Genomic DNA, 14,002 nt, shown 5'->3' with positions numbered 1-14,002 from the left:
AATTTTAAAATATTATTAAATTCAACATCTAATACATAAAGCCTATATTCTTTCCAACAATATGTGGGTTGGGGAGGATTAGGTTGAGTAATACCATACCTTACCTATACTGGTACGGGTTGTAGAATACCAAAATCTGTCCTTCAATCAAAATAAAAACTGCCCCAACATGGCGGGTATCCACCGGATAGGCTAGAAATTGCTATTTCTAGGTTGTAAATTAATTGGTGGGGTTGGACTATAACACTAGAAAGACATGATATCAGAAAAACTTACAATCAATCAACTAGTGGTGTCATAAAAGAGGTGATCAATCAGATGGAATTCATCAAGTTCACGGGGTGCTTTGATTGATATCTCTTCCGGTACCATGTCGTCATTGTATCATAGATGTTTCCTAATTTAGTGTTAGTAGAGACATTGAGTTAGGGAGGCTTCTTTCTCAGCACCTCACTTGTAAACACCTAAGCCATTCTCACCACAGCCCGAAAAAGGAGTGATTTACTAAGATACCCTATACTTTTGAATATTTACCAAGACCTTGCTTTGCTTGAACGATATTCCAGATGTGTGGCTGTGGTGCCTTTGAGCAGCATTGTGTTTGTGGGTAGTAGACTTGCAGACGTCTACATAGAAATTAGCTGGTTTGTGTAATATTAGGACATTCCTTTATGCTGATTTCAGATCTACTAACCACAACTAGAGGTGTAAAACGGGTCGTGCTAGGTTGGCACAGTATGGCCCATGCAAAGTGCGGGTTGTGTCGTGCCGGTTTGTGGGTTGAGTCGGGCCATACTTCCCTCCCCTAGTATACTTGGGTGGGGTGGGGGGGGGGGGGGGTCGGCCCGGCATGACTCGGCTTGAGCCCGTGTCGGGTTGTGGCATGACGCAGGCCTGGGCTATGGGTCGGGCCTTGGGCCTAGGCTGAAATGGGCCAAACTGTTTTTTTATATTTTGATTTTTTTATTTTTTTTCTAAGTAAACACTAAAACTAAAATACTTCACTTTCCTTAATTCCTTTAAGCTTTGGGAACAAATTGTAAAAATAAAAATTCTAACAAAGAAATGAAAAAAAATACTTAAATACTAACAAAATACAAAATGGACAACAAATTGAAAAAAAATAGGAATTTTATTTCTTGAATTTGAACAATACAATGGTCAATGGATGAATGAAATATAGAAAATGAATAAAATATAAAAAATATAATACAATTATAAATTAAAAATTAAAAATTACATTGTTGAAAAATAATGACTAATTTACATAAAATAAAAAACAGTAATTTTAAAAGTTGAAAAAAAATTATAATTATTAAAATATTGAGTATACGAAAAATAAAAAATATTGACTTCATCATTTTTCTTTAAGTTCACACCTCCACTTGCATTTTCACATCTGCTTTAAGTGAAACATCAGGTGTAATGTCATGCCCTCATTTTTCTTGTAATCTATCATCAGCACCCAACCAATCTTTAAGGTAGATGTGCATCTCTAGACTTCTATCATTCATGCAACTTCTCTTGTTGTACAACACCATAGTACTTGCACTAAGGCAAGACTCTAATGAAATTGTAGACACCGGAGATGTTAATAGATCACATACCATGGCGACAAGGACTAGATAGTTTTTTTCATGTCCTCTCCACCAAGCTAAAATATCAAAACCATTCCATTCCTCAAAGTCATAAGAATCAGCTAAAGTAGAAAACCTTGCTCGTAAAAAAATTAAGTTTAGTATATGAACTTGATGAAGAGGTAGTAGCTTTCTACCTCTTACTTATTAGAGACCAAACTTTGTCTTTTCCACTACTGGAACTAGTTGTTTTAGAAGTAGAACTTGCACCTGTACAAGATTTACTATGCCCTGCCACTTGTGATTCATATAAACTATACATTTCAAATAATAAACTATTAATTTCTTCTTTTTTATTTCCAATTTCAATATTCATATTTTCACAATATGATTCAAGTAAAACTTTTAAACCATCTTTCCTAATCATAGGATCTAATATTGTAGCTAAGCAATAAAGGGGAGCAATTTTCTTCCAATATTTTTTAAATTTAATTATTTTCTATTGTTTCAACAATACTTTGAACTAGTGGATTTTTCCTATATTTTACAAAACATTCACTAATCTCAAATAATTGTTTAACTAAAAGATATCTAGCTGAGTAATAAACACCTAAAAATTCATTAGTTGCATCATATAAAATTTGTAAAAATATTTTATACAAATTGTCATTTCTCAATCTTCCTCAAGTATCATATCATGTGGCAATTTTGCATTATAAAAATCGGTAAGAATTTATTTGTAAGCAATACAACTTTCTAACATAGAATAGGTAAAATTCCATCGATGTTGAACGTCTAATACAAAATGTTTATATTTTAAACCTTAATATTGACATGAATATTTAAATTCTTATTTTCTTGCTCTAGAACTTTTAATATATATTATACAATTTCTAATTTTAGAAATATGATGAGAAATAATATTTAAAGCATCTTGAATGCATAAATTTAAGATGTGACAAGCACATCTAATATGAAATAATTTACCATCTAAACATTGTTTAATTGACATTTTAAAATTTTTATTGTTGAATCATTATTACTAATAATAATTGGGCCAGTATGTGGCAATTCAAGCATAGTAAAACTTACAATTTTTTATGTAAAAAGCATTTTTCATCAATAAAATGGCCGATAATACAAATAAAATTTATGTTAAATCTAGATATTCAAATATCAAAAGTATTTGCAATTTTAGAATTAAAATCTGATAACATAGAAATTAAGTGTTGTTTATATGAATAAAAAATTTTTAAAGCATATGTTCTAATAGTATTTCTAGAAAATTTATTAAATTATGGATTTACATATCTATGTAAAATTTTTCAAGTTTAATATTTTCTGCTAATAAAAGTGGATGTTTAGTATGCACAATATATTTTGCTAACTCTTTCCTCATTATTTCTTGGGAATATTTAAAATTACGAGAAATCTCACTTCTTATTTGTACTCGTGATGTTTCTTTCCCTTCTTCTTCTTCTTTCATCATATGGCGTCTCAAATGTTTTCCCAAGTGGCCAGTACCACAATTACTACTGTAGTTAAAGTCACCCTTACATTTTTGACAAACGACTTTCTTTTCCTTCTCCTCAATCAACTCGTTTTCAAATATTGTCCAAATCCAGCTAATCAACTTAGTAATCTTCTTTTTCTTTGCCCAAGTGGCCAGTACCACAACTACTACTGTAGTTAAAGTCACCCCTACATTTTTGACAAACGACTTTCTTTTCCTTCTCCTCAATCAACTCGTTTTCAAATATTGTCCAAATCGAGCTAATCAACTTAGTATTCTTCTTTTTCTTTTCCCTACCACTAGTAGCAGTACTAGGGGTGGGAACATTGGAAATATCAACAACATGCATATCGATGCTAACACTATCTAGGACACTGACATCGTTGACATTAACCACGTTAGGGAATTGGTGAGTGAGAGGAGGAGGGAGCCTTTTTTAATTATAAACAAAATAAAAATTAATTTAATTGCATTTACTTGGATTTCCGGTTCGAAATTTCAACTTGATTTCAATGGTTAAAATCTTCAAGTCCCCCAAATTTCTAACTTAGATATCCAAGTAAACCTTCTTGTTGAAAATCGAATCAAGATGAGAATTGGAGAGTAGAGAGAATATGAGAGTATATGTGAGAGTATGAATGTATACTGTATGAGAGGTTGAGGTTTGAAAGAGTATAAGAGAGTATGACAATTGGTGTGATAAGAATGGTGGAGTATAAGGCTATTTATAAGAATTGAAAATAATTTAATTCCCCGAAATACCCTAAAAACTAGTAGATTTTTAGTTGTTGAGAGGGGTATTTTGGTTATTATAAAGATATTTATTATTTAACCTAAATATCCCCCTGAACTAGTTGTTATATAGTTGTTGGGCACATTATTGTTATTTTATCTCTCACAAAGCCAAAATACATAAATACTTGCCATATAGCTGTTTATAGTTGTTGAAGGATATTTCTATAAAAAAACACTTGAAAAAGTTGAAGTTAGCCATTGAGGGGGTCTCCAATGGCTAGTTCTTCAGGTGGGCCATGCTTGGCCCGCTACGGGCCACAAGTGATACGGCATGACAGTGCGGGTTGTGCCAGCTTGGCCTACAGACTTGAAACCCCAAGCCCAGTACAGCCCATGTAATTGTGTTGTGCCGCAGCATTGCTCGATTTACACCTCTAACCACAACACATTGTTAGCCATGTTCATTTGCATGTACATTGGGAACATCTCTTGTAGTTTATATTAGTGTTTTCAACCTACCGTTGACCTAGCTGGTTGAACTGTTCAAACTATTATCCAATCAAGATTCTAGGTCTGGTTCGTATGAAACACTCCATTTGGTCAAAAAGTGTTGACCCCTGGTAAACAACCTTCTGACCTAGGCAGGTGAACCATTTGTTTGACCTGATCACCAAGTTGCAAGTTGCACATTTAATGTATGTATAAACTTCTAGAGGTAGAAGTGCAAATATACCTGTTTTGGATTTTTGGATTAGATTGGATCAAATAATCGGATCTAATTAAAAATCTGATCGGATTTGGATCACCTCCTATCCGATTCAAAAGGACCGCTAATTTTAACCGTTTTTCTTATAGTGCATCATCCAACAAAGACGCGGTTACTAACCCCCTGGAGAGATTCGTCGCCTGGGTTAATAAAGGATTCCACTAAAACGATAATTAATTGAAGATAATGAATGAATCTATATCACTTGCCAACAAAACACATTCCACTCCTCTACCAATATGAGCTTACATTGTACATGTCCTCAACGGATTTTTCTCGTCAAGCAACTCTCATTAATTGATCCTGTGTTTCACCTATAAATTTTATCTTATAACCCTTTTTTTTCCCGTTGCAGTATACCGCTCGCCGCTGCTTGCTTCTGGGCTTGTCACTGCAATTCCAACCATCAGCGCTCACTTGCTTCTGCAACTTCAACTTTGCTGCATCAAATTGCCAGCGGTAAGTGCTCCTTCTCCGGCTACCCTTGGCTTCTTTTTTTTTTCTTTCTTTTGTATTCTTTTTCTGCAAACATATGTTGTGTTCGTATTCAACCTTGCTACATCGACCATCAGTGTTCTTTTTCAGAACTTTAGATTTGTGTTCGTTGGTGTTCTTTTTTGTTGGTGTTCTGCGTTTTTGTTTTACTTAACTTTTCCCGCCCCTCTGGACCAAAGATTGAGCCTCATGGAATAGTTATTACAATGAGCATGTTCCTGAATGAATATCTGTTTTCTAATATTTATTATAAAATAAATTTGGGTTGCTGACTTGGTAAAAAATTTGGGAATGAAAAACAATGAAAAAAACCAGCATGATCTTGATCGTGGTGTAATGGAATCTGTTGTTTGGATATATAATTAAAACATGCTTTATGATTCACCAGGATCCCAATTCCAGGATCCCAAGTTTTATGCAGTTGTTTTTCTTCAAACAAATAGTTGTTAATCTTCACAGAAGCATTAAGCAGAAATAGTAACTCTAGGAGTCAGGGGTCAATAGGGAATTCTTAGTTTGGGGATACAGGGGTTTTCATTGTAATATTATAGGATAAGATGTGACTGTACCGTCATCCTAATTATACTCCATGCCTTTCCCTACTGTTCAGTTTTGTGGAAAGTTGGGTTTATTGGAATTATTTTCTATCGAATATCAATAGAAAAAACAAAAACAAAAACTCTAAGAGTGGGTTTATATAAATGGCTAGTAGCTGGAGGGAAAAAACATTACAGAACATACATAAACAAACAAACAAAAATCATTTTAGCAACCAGATACGTTCCATAGAAAGAAAAACAGTTAGCCATATATACAAAGCACTAGGCTTAAAAGTCTCATACTGAAAGCTGGAAAGCCACCTAGAGAGAGAGAGAGAAGATGGAAAAATGATAAGAAATAGAAAGAAAAATGTGGGTCTCTTGGCATAAACCAACAAGATAATTTGGTAAAGACAAGAAGTTTATGCACATCAACCTTCAAAACATGGTGGACATCAATTTTACAAACTTTATAGATCCACTTACATCTTGGATTATGCTAAATACATCCTTGATGGCAAATGGTATAATACCTGGAGAATTTTGATCTCCTTGTCAAATAAATAGGCAAAAGAGTCAAAAATAAGATATAAGAGCTCTGACTTCTTTCTTTATCGGCAACAATTACACATCTGAGCCATTGACCCATACTTACAGGGATAAGAGAAAAGGAGTTTTTATCTATAACTTTTGCCCATCTATCCGGATAATAACCAGTAACCAGCCTTTTCTCCTTGTATTCTACCCAACCAAGGAGAAAAAGCCTTATTTTCGGGAGAGTCAAATGCAACCTTAGAAACATTACTCAAGTTTGTTTTTCTACTTATAAACATTATTATTCCAGTCAAAGTTCATAAAGAATGTTGCAAAAAACACTTGATCTGAGACAATGGAATATGGAAACAGGTTTCTAGTCAAGATGTTTAGGCTATGTCTAGTGTCATAAAAAGTAAGAGAGAGATAAAGAAGTTAAGAACTTCGAGTGCATATCAATACAGAGTGGAGTGCAAGGGTGATGCGATTAGAGGATTAAACATGTGGCAACTTTAGAGGGTGGAGAGTTTGGATGATCAACTGCACCATCCACCCACATTGCAGAAATAGAGTTGGTCGTGCAGGGAAGCTACTAGGAAACCTTTTCCCAGGAGTCATCACTATTTTGATAATCTAATTCATAAAGGTGATACAGGGGCCCACTTAATGGACGGTTCGAAGCAATAAAAGGACACCTGAAAAACCAGCATGAAGTGAAATCATTTGATACTGGCACTCTAGCATTCAAATTTACAGATTCATCATATAAAATTATCATGGGTAGAAAAGAAAACACTTAAATTTAGATCATTTCCTAAAGCCTTGAAGGTAGCTGTTTGGATAAGCTTTTGCCTTTATGTTGAGCATTGGGTAAAAATTAATTTAGAAAACATTATAATCTGAAGTCAAAACACAAGCCCCAAGCCACAAAGCCTAAAATTGGGTCTTTATCCTGATGCTCATCCAAGCACAGCCTAATCTGCATACAAGCCAACACTCAACAGGGTTGTGCAACTTCTGCGGGCTTGGATTGAAGATTTGATAAATGTGCTCAGCCGAAAGGCTAAAGCATGATCTTGTATTAGCAAAAAAGAAGAATTTTTGGGTACTAAGGATTTGGGTTTATGGACACAGAACCTTTTGTTCCTTACTCAGATTTTCTTGCATTTTCATGCATTTTTCTACAATTTTCTGCAAATTTCATGCATTTTTCTCCAATTTTCTGCAAATTTCATGCATTTTTCTGCAATTTTCCGCAAATTCTCATGCAATTTTCTGCATTTTTCTATTTTCTTGCAATTTTCTTATTTTCTTGTAATTTCTGCAAATTTCATGCATTTGCATGCATTTTTCTGCAATTTTCTGCAAATTTCATGCATCTTCATGTGATTTTCTGATTTTCATGTAATTTCTGCAATTTTCCGATTTTCATGCATTTTTTTTTGCAAATTTCATGCAATTTTTTCTATTTTTCTTGCATTTTCATGTATTTGACTTTGTATGTTTTACATTACACGATGTTGGCTTTTAAAACATGATGTTGGCATAGTTGACCTTCAGTTTGATGCTTAACTTTTAGTCGACTTAGATGAAATCGACAATTTTTTTTTTTTTTTGAATTGCATATATCATGCTATATGATTGTTGAGGGCCCAAGAATAGGATCTCGTTACGGGTCGGTCCACGAGGAAAACCTCCTGTTTTCCCTTGTTCCTTCCTGCTCGTGATGAACCTATCTTGGCGCCTTTGGTGATTTGTCCAAGAGATCACCAACTCTCCTAACTCACTCTTTGACTGAATAATTTGATGATTTCATTCAATAAGGGTGTCTCCTTAAATAGGAGATTACAAGAGTCCTAATCTGAGGAAGTCTCCTTGCTGAATAGGGAGACTTCCAATTCTATCTTTCTAAGGATAAGATAAGCTAATCCTAATCTAATAACTTACTAATAAGATAAGATAAGAGCAATAGAATAAGATAAGAACAAGAAGATAAGAACAAGCAAGATAAGCTAATCTAATCTGGATGAGATTGCTGCTGCCGAACTGGGTAGACTGACAATCACTGAATCATTACTGCTGCTGGCGGTGGGTCAGGTTCCTGCTGCTTCCGGCGGCGATGGTATGTCTTCCTGAAGAATGCGTCCATAACATTACTCCCCTCCTGGACTAAGAGCTTGTCCTCAAGCTCGAACTCTGGGTACGTGGCCTGGAACTCTGTCAATGGGATCCATGTGGCTTCGGCCGATGGTAAGTTACGCCATTCCACCAAGACTTCAAGAACTCCTCGATTGAAACGAGAGCGGATGAGAGCTTTAGGTTGGGGAACCAGTTTGCCATCTTTCAGGGGTGGTAGGGGGGGAACTTGGTCCGGAGGAACACCTGTAAATGGCTTCAGTAAGGAGATGTGGAAGACATCATGAATCCGGCTGGTCGCTGGCAGTTCCAGCTGGTAGACTACACTGCCAATCCGTCGTAGAACCTTGAAGGGCCCATAGAACTTAGGGGTCAGCTTCGGGGCAGCCCTATGGCGCAAGGAGCGTTGCCGGTAGGGCTGGAGCTTTAACCAAACAAATTGTCCTGGATCGAACGACAGTTCCCGGTGGTGCTTGTCATAGGTGAGCTTCATGCGGAGCTGGGCCTGCTGTAAGCGAAGGAGGACGTCGGCTAGGAGGGCGTCGCGTTCTTGTAAGGAGTGATCAATTGCGTCCAAACGAGTAGAACCTGGCTCATAGGACAGCAACAGGGGAGGATCCCGACCATAAATGACGCGAAAGGAAGTCATGCCGAGGGAAGAATGGTAGGCTGTGTTGTAACGGTACTCGGCCCAAGGGAGCCAATCCACCCACCGTCGCGGTTGATTGCTGATGAAACAATGGAGGTACATCTCGATGGTGCGGTTGACCACCTCTGTCTAACCGTCGGTCTGCGACCGGTAAGCTGAAGAGTAGGCCAGGGTGGTGCCGTGCAGCCGGAATAACTCCTTCCAAAAGGCACTGGTGAAAACCGGGTCCCTATCACTGACAATGGATTCTGGTAACCCATGTAAGCGAAAAACATGTGTAAAGAAGGCGAGGGCAACTGAAGTGGCACTGTACAGGTGTGATAGAGGAATGAAGTGGGCGTATTTAGAGAAGCGATCGACTACCACGAAGAGAACTGATTTGCCACCTACCTTGGGTAGTCCTTCAATGAAGTCCATGGAGATGTCGGCCTAGATTTATGACGGAATGGAAAGGGGCTGAAGGAAGCCTGTTGGGTGTAGGTTTTCCCATTTATGCTGTTGGCATGTGGAGCATTTCTGGACAAAATCTCGAATAGAAGTTTTCATACCTCGCCAATGAAAATTAGTCCGGACGCGGTGTAGCGTTTTTTGAATGCCTTCATGGGTGGAGTTATGGATGCTGGTGATGATGGTGGAAATCAACGGGGAGTCTGACGGAAGATGGACCCATCCCTTATATAGTACCAACCCGTCTTGAAGCGACCAATTGGGGTCGGCAGTGCCTGACTGGATCTTCTGGACCAAGGGTGACCATTCCTGAGACTGTGGTGCTGCCTTCTTAATGTCGTCAAACAGAGAGATCCGGGGTTGGGAAATGCCACACAGAGTCATCGCGTCTTCATCTCGCCTAGATAAGGCATCAGTTGCGCGATTGGAGGACCCCGCCTTGTACTCCACCCGGAAGTCGAACCCGAGCAGTTTGCTAACCCAATGCTGCTGAGGGGAAGTGGTGAGACGTTGATCTAACAGGTATTTGAGGCTGTAATGATCAGTTTTGACGACGAACGACCGCCCCCACAAATATGGTCTCCAGTGCTGGACGGCTCGGGCGATGCCGATCAGTTTGCGGCTGAAGAAAACAATTGGGTGCCCTTGCTGCTGTAATACGGCTCCGTTACCTACTCCGGAAGCATCGCACTCGACTGTAAACTCGAGGGCAAAATTAGGTAACTGCAGGATCGGGGTGGAGGACAGGGCAGTCCTTAGCGCCAGAAAAGCTTCATCGGCTGTGTCGTCCTAGCGGAAGGAATTTTTCTTTAACAGGTTGGTTAATGGTGCTGCCAACAATCCATAGTTCTGAACAAATTTGCGGTAGTAACCCGTTAATCCGAGGAATCCGCGTAAGGCCTTGGCTGATTGAGGTTTGGGCCATTCTTTGATAGCCTGAATCTTGGAACCATCAACTGTCACACCTTGCCCATGGATGACGTGGCCGAGATAAAGAACCTGTCGCTCCCCGAAGGAACACTTGGACCTTTTGAGGAATAATTTGTGTTGGTGCAGGAGCTCGAAAAACTGATCACAGATGATGCACATGCTCCACCCATGATTTGCTGTAAACGAGGATATCATCAAAGAAAACTAAAACAAATTTGCGCAGATGGGGCTGAAATACCTCATTCATTAATGACTGAAATGTGGATGGGGCGTTGGAGAGACCGAATGGCATGACCAAAAATTTGAAGTGGCCATGGTGGGTGCGGAAGGCAGTCTTCTTCACATCACCGGGAGCCATGCGAACCTGAAAATACCCTGATCTGAGGTCCAACTTAGAGAAATACTGCGCACCATGCAATTCGTCCAGCAGTTCATCCACAACGGGAATAGGGAACCTATCCTTGATCGTCCGGTCATTGAGTTCTCTATAGTCAACATAGAACCTCCACGTTCCATCCTGCTTTGCCACCAACAGAACCGGTGAAGAGAAGGGGGAGTGACTTTTGCGTATGATTCCTTGTTGCAGCATCGCTGTACACTGTCTTTCTATCTCATCCTTCTATAGGTGAGGGTAGCGATAAGTCCGAACAACGACTGGTGCTGACCCTACCACTAAAGGGATGCGATGGTCGCAAGCTCGGGGAGGAGGGAGTCCCTTGGGTTCCTGGAATAAATCTGAAAACTCGGCGATGAGTTTTTCCATAGCTGTCGGTTCTGTCTGAAGAGTATGGACCTGTGGTCTCTTTTCTTTAACCTTGCAACCGTGCCATGAAACTTGTTTCCCATTTAGGTGAAATGTCATTGTGAGTGCACTGAAGTCCCATAAAATCGGCCCTAGGGTGATTAACCATTTGACCCCAAGAACAATATCGAACCCATCCAATGAGAGTACAAATAAATCAACAAGAATTAGTTCAGAATCGACCTGTATCGGGACGTCCCTACAAATCCCTGGACTGTGAACTTTCTCACCATTTGCGACGGCTACCTGTAGTCGCGGCCGGAGTTCCATTGGTAGTTTTAACTGCAGGGCAGCATGTTCACTTATGAAGTTGTGTGTGCCCCCTGAATTGACGAGAATGCGCACCGGCTGACCTGCGATCTGTGCCTGTAACTGCATGGTCTGAGAGGTTTTAATACTGATGATCGCATGGAGAGAGATCTCTGGCTTGAATGTGACGGGTTCCCCTTCCTCCTCCTCCTGCTCATCGATGAGAAGGCAAAAAAGCCTCTTGCATCTATGTCCTGCCGAGTAGAGGTCATCACAGTTGAAACATTGACCTCTCGCTCGGCGTTCTGCCATTTCTGCTTTGGTCAAACGCTTGATGGGAGGAGTGGCCATGTTACTGCCTGTACTTATCACTGCTCTAGAGGTGGTGGTCGTGTGAGGTTTTAGTTCCCGGCTGGTAGCAGAAGAGGGGGTCGTTGCTGCTGATCTTGGGGGCACCCACGAGTTCGGTGGACGACCCACATTAAAAATTCCGCGGCTGAGCTGCAGCTTGCGCTCAAATGCGCGGGCTAGGTTCATGGCTGTGACCAAATTTGGGGGATTCTGCATCTCGACATCCACTCGCAGGGGTTCTGCTAACCCTGTTGTGAACATATCTACTTGCTGGTCGGGTTGCATGGAGGATGCCCTCGCGAGGAGGGTTTGGAACTGTCACTGGTATTCAACAACTGTGCCGGTCTGTTTAAGGTTAATTAGCTCGCCCAGTGGGTTGCTGGTCAGTGGGGGTCCGAACCAAAGAAGGCAATAGGATTTAAAATGGGGCCAACTGAGCCCGGGTTCTTCTTGCTCTAACCGATAAAACCAAAGTTGTGCTTCTTCTGTTAAATGAAAGGCGGCTAGGCTTACCTTATCCCAGTCATCTGTCCGTTGATTTCGAAAGAACTGCTCGCAGCGATACAGCCAGCCTAGAGGGTCTCCGTTGCCGTTGTACGACGGAAACTCCAGCCTGCTATACTTGGGGATGACGGCTGCTCCATGGCTAACGAACCGCTGTTCACCGGAAGACTCCGGCAGATCTGGTCGGCGGTCGTTAGCGGCTGTCTCTCCTTCAGAGTTCCGTTCCCTGCTAGAAAGGAACATCTCCATCAGACGTCGTAGTTCCCTCACTTCGCCTTTGATCTCACGAACTTCGGAGCTGGTCTCCACGAGTTGGTGCTCGAGGTCATGGACCTTGGATGGTAGCTGTTCCAGATCTCCCATGATGCCTTGCTCTGATACCAAGTTGTTGAGGGCCCGAGAATAGGATCTTGTCACGGGTCGGTCCACGGGGAAAACCTCCTGTTTTCCCTTGTTCCTTCCTGCTCGTGATGAACCTATCTTGGTGCCTTTGGTGATTTGTCCAAGAGATCACCAACTCTCCTAACTCACTCTTTGACTGAATAATTTGATGATTTCATTCAATAAGGGTGTCTCCTTAAATAGGAGATTACAAGAGTCCTAATCTGAGGAAGTCTCCTTGCTGAATAGGGAGACTTCCAGTTCTATCTTGCTAAGGATAAGATAAGCTAATCCTAATCTGATAACTTACTAACAAGATAAGATAAGAGCAATAGAATAAGATAAGAACAAGAAGATAAGAACAAGCAAGATAAGCTAATCTAATCTGGATGAGATTGCTGCTGCCGAACTGGGTAAACTGAGAATCACTGAATCATTACTGCTGCTGGCGGTGGGTCAGGTTCCTGCTGCTGCCGGCGGCGATGGTATGTCTTCCCGAAGAATGCATCCATAACAATGATCTTGCATGAAAGTTTTAATTACATTTAATCAAATAAATGTATATTTTATTAATAATTAAATTTTATATATTATTTTATTAATAAAAATATTATTTTATTTTATTAATAAAATATTAAGTTTCAAATATTATTTTATTAATTATTAAATTTTGAATATTATTTTTGTTAATATTAATAATTGTTCAATCATCATTACAAATATTATTTATTCTTAAATAATATTAATTAATGTTAATATTATTATATAATTATCAAGTTTTGAATATTACTTTTGTTAATATCAATAATTAATAGTAATTATTAAATGTTATTAATATTGTTGTTAATATTATAAAATATCATTAATTTTACTATTTATTTATTTTTAATATTAATGTTATTATGTATTATTTAATATTATTAATTATTGTTAATATTAATTTTATTAATAATTAAAATTCTTAGCAATTTACTATTATTATATTATGTATATTACTAAAAAATAAAATATTATTTTTCAATGATTAATGGAATAGGTTATCTTAAATGTTGTAGTTGAAAAGCATGGAATCAAACACATGGTGTGGACTGAAATGCACCATACCTTGTAGAATGCCCATAGACGTGTGGTGTGGATTGGTCCACACGTTTTTGCCCAAAGTGTAGAACAACTACCCTGTTGGGGTGTGGTGTGGGTGAAAACACATTTCCCAATTTCTCATCTACGTTACAGAACACCCCCTTAAATTGGTGTTAAAAGATATATATACGCTATCAAGCTCTACATGCATCAACATCTTCTTATCCATTTTCAACAAAGATAGAGATTCTTATACAAGGTTAGTTATTTATTTATCATTTTTTTATGGGAGTGGGGGGCAGCCTGGACGAAGC

This window comes from Nelumbo nucifera, chromosome 8 (assembly GCF_055504915.1).
Source record: "Nelumbo nucifera cultivar China Antique chromosome 8, China Antique-T2T, whole genome shotgun sequence".
In the NCBI taxonomy this organism is placed as follows: domain Eukaryota; kingdom Viridiplantae; phylum Streptophyta; class Magnoliopsida; order Proteales; family Nelumbonaceae; genus Nelumbo; species Nelumbo nucifera.
The sequence above is the reverse complement of the archived record's forward strand: the minus strand, read 5'-3'. Positions refer to the sequence as shown.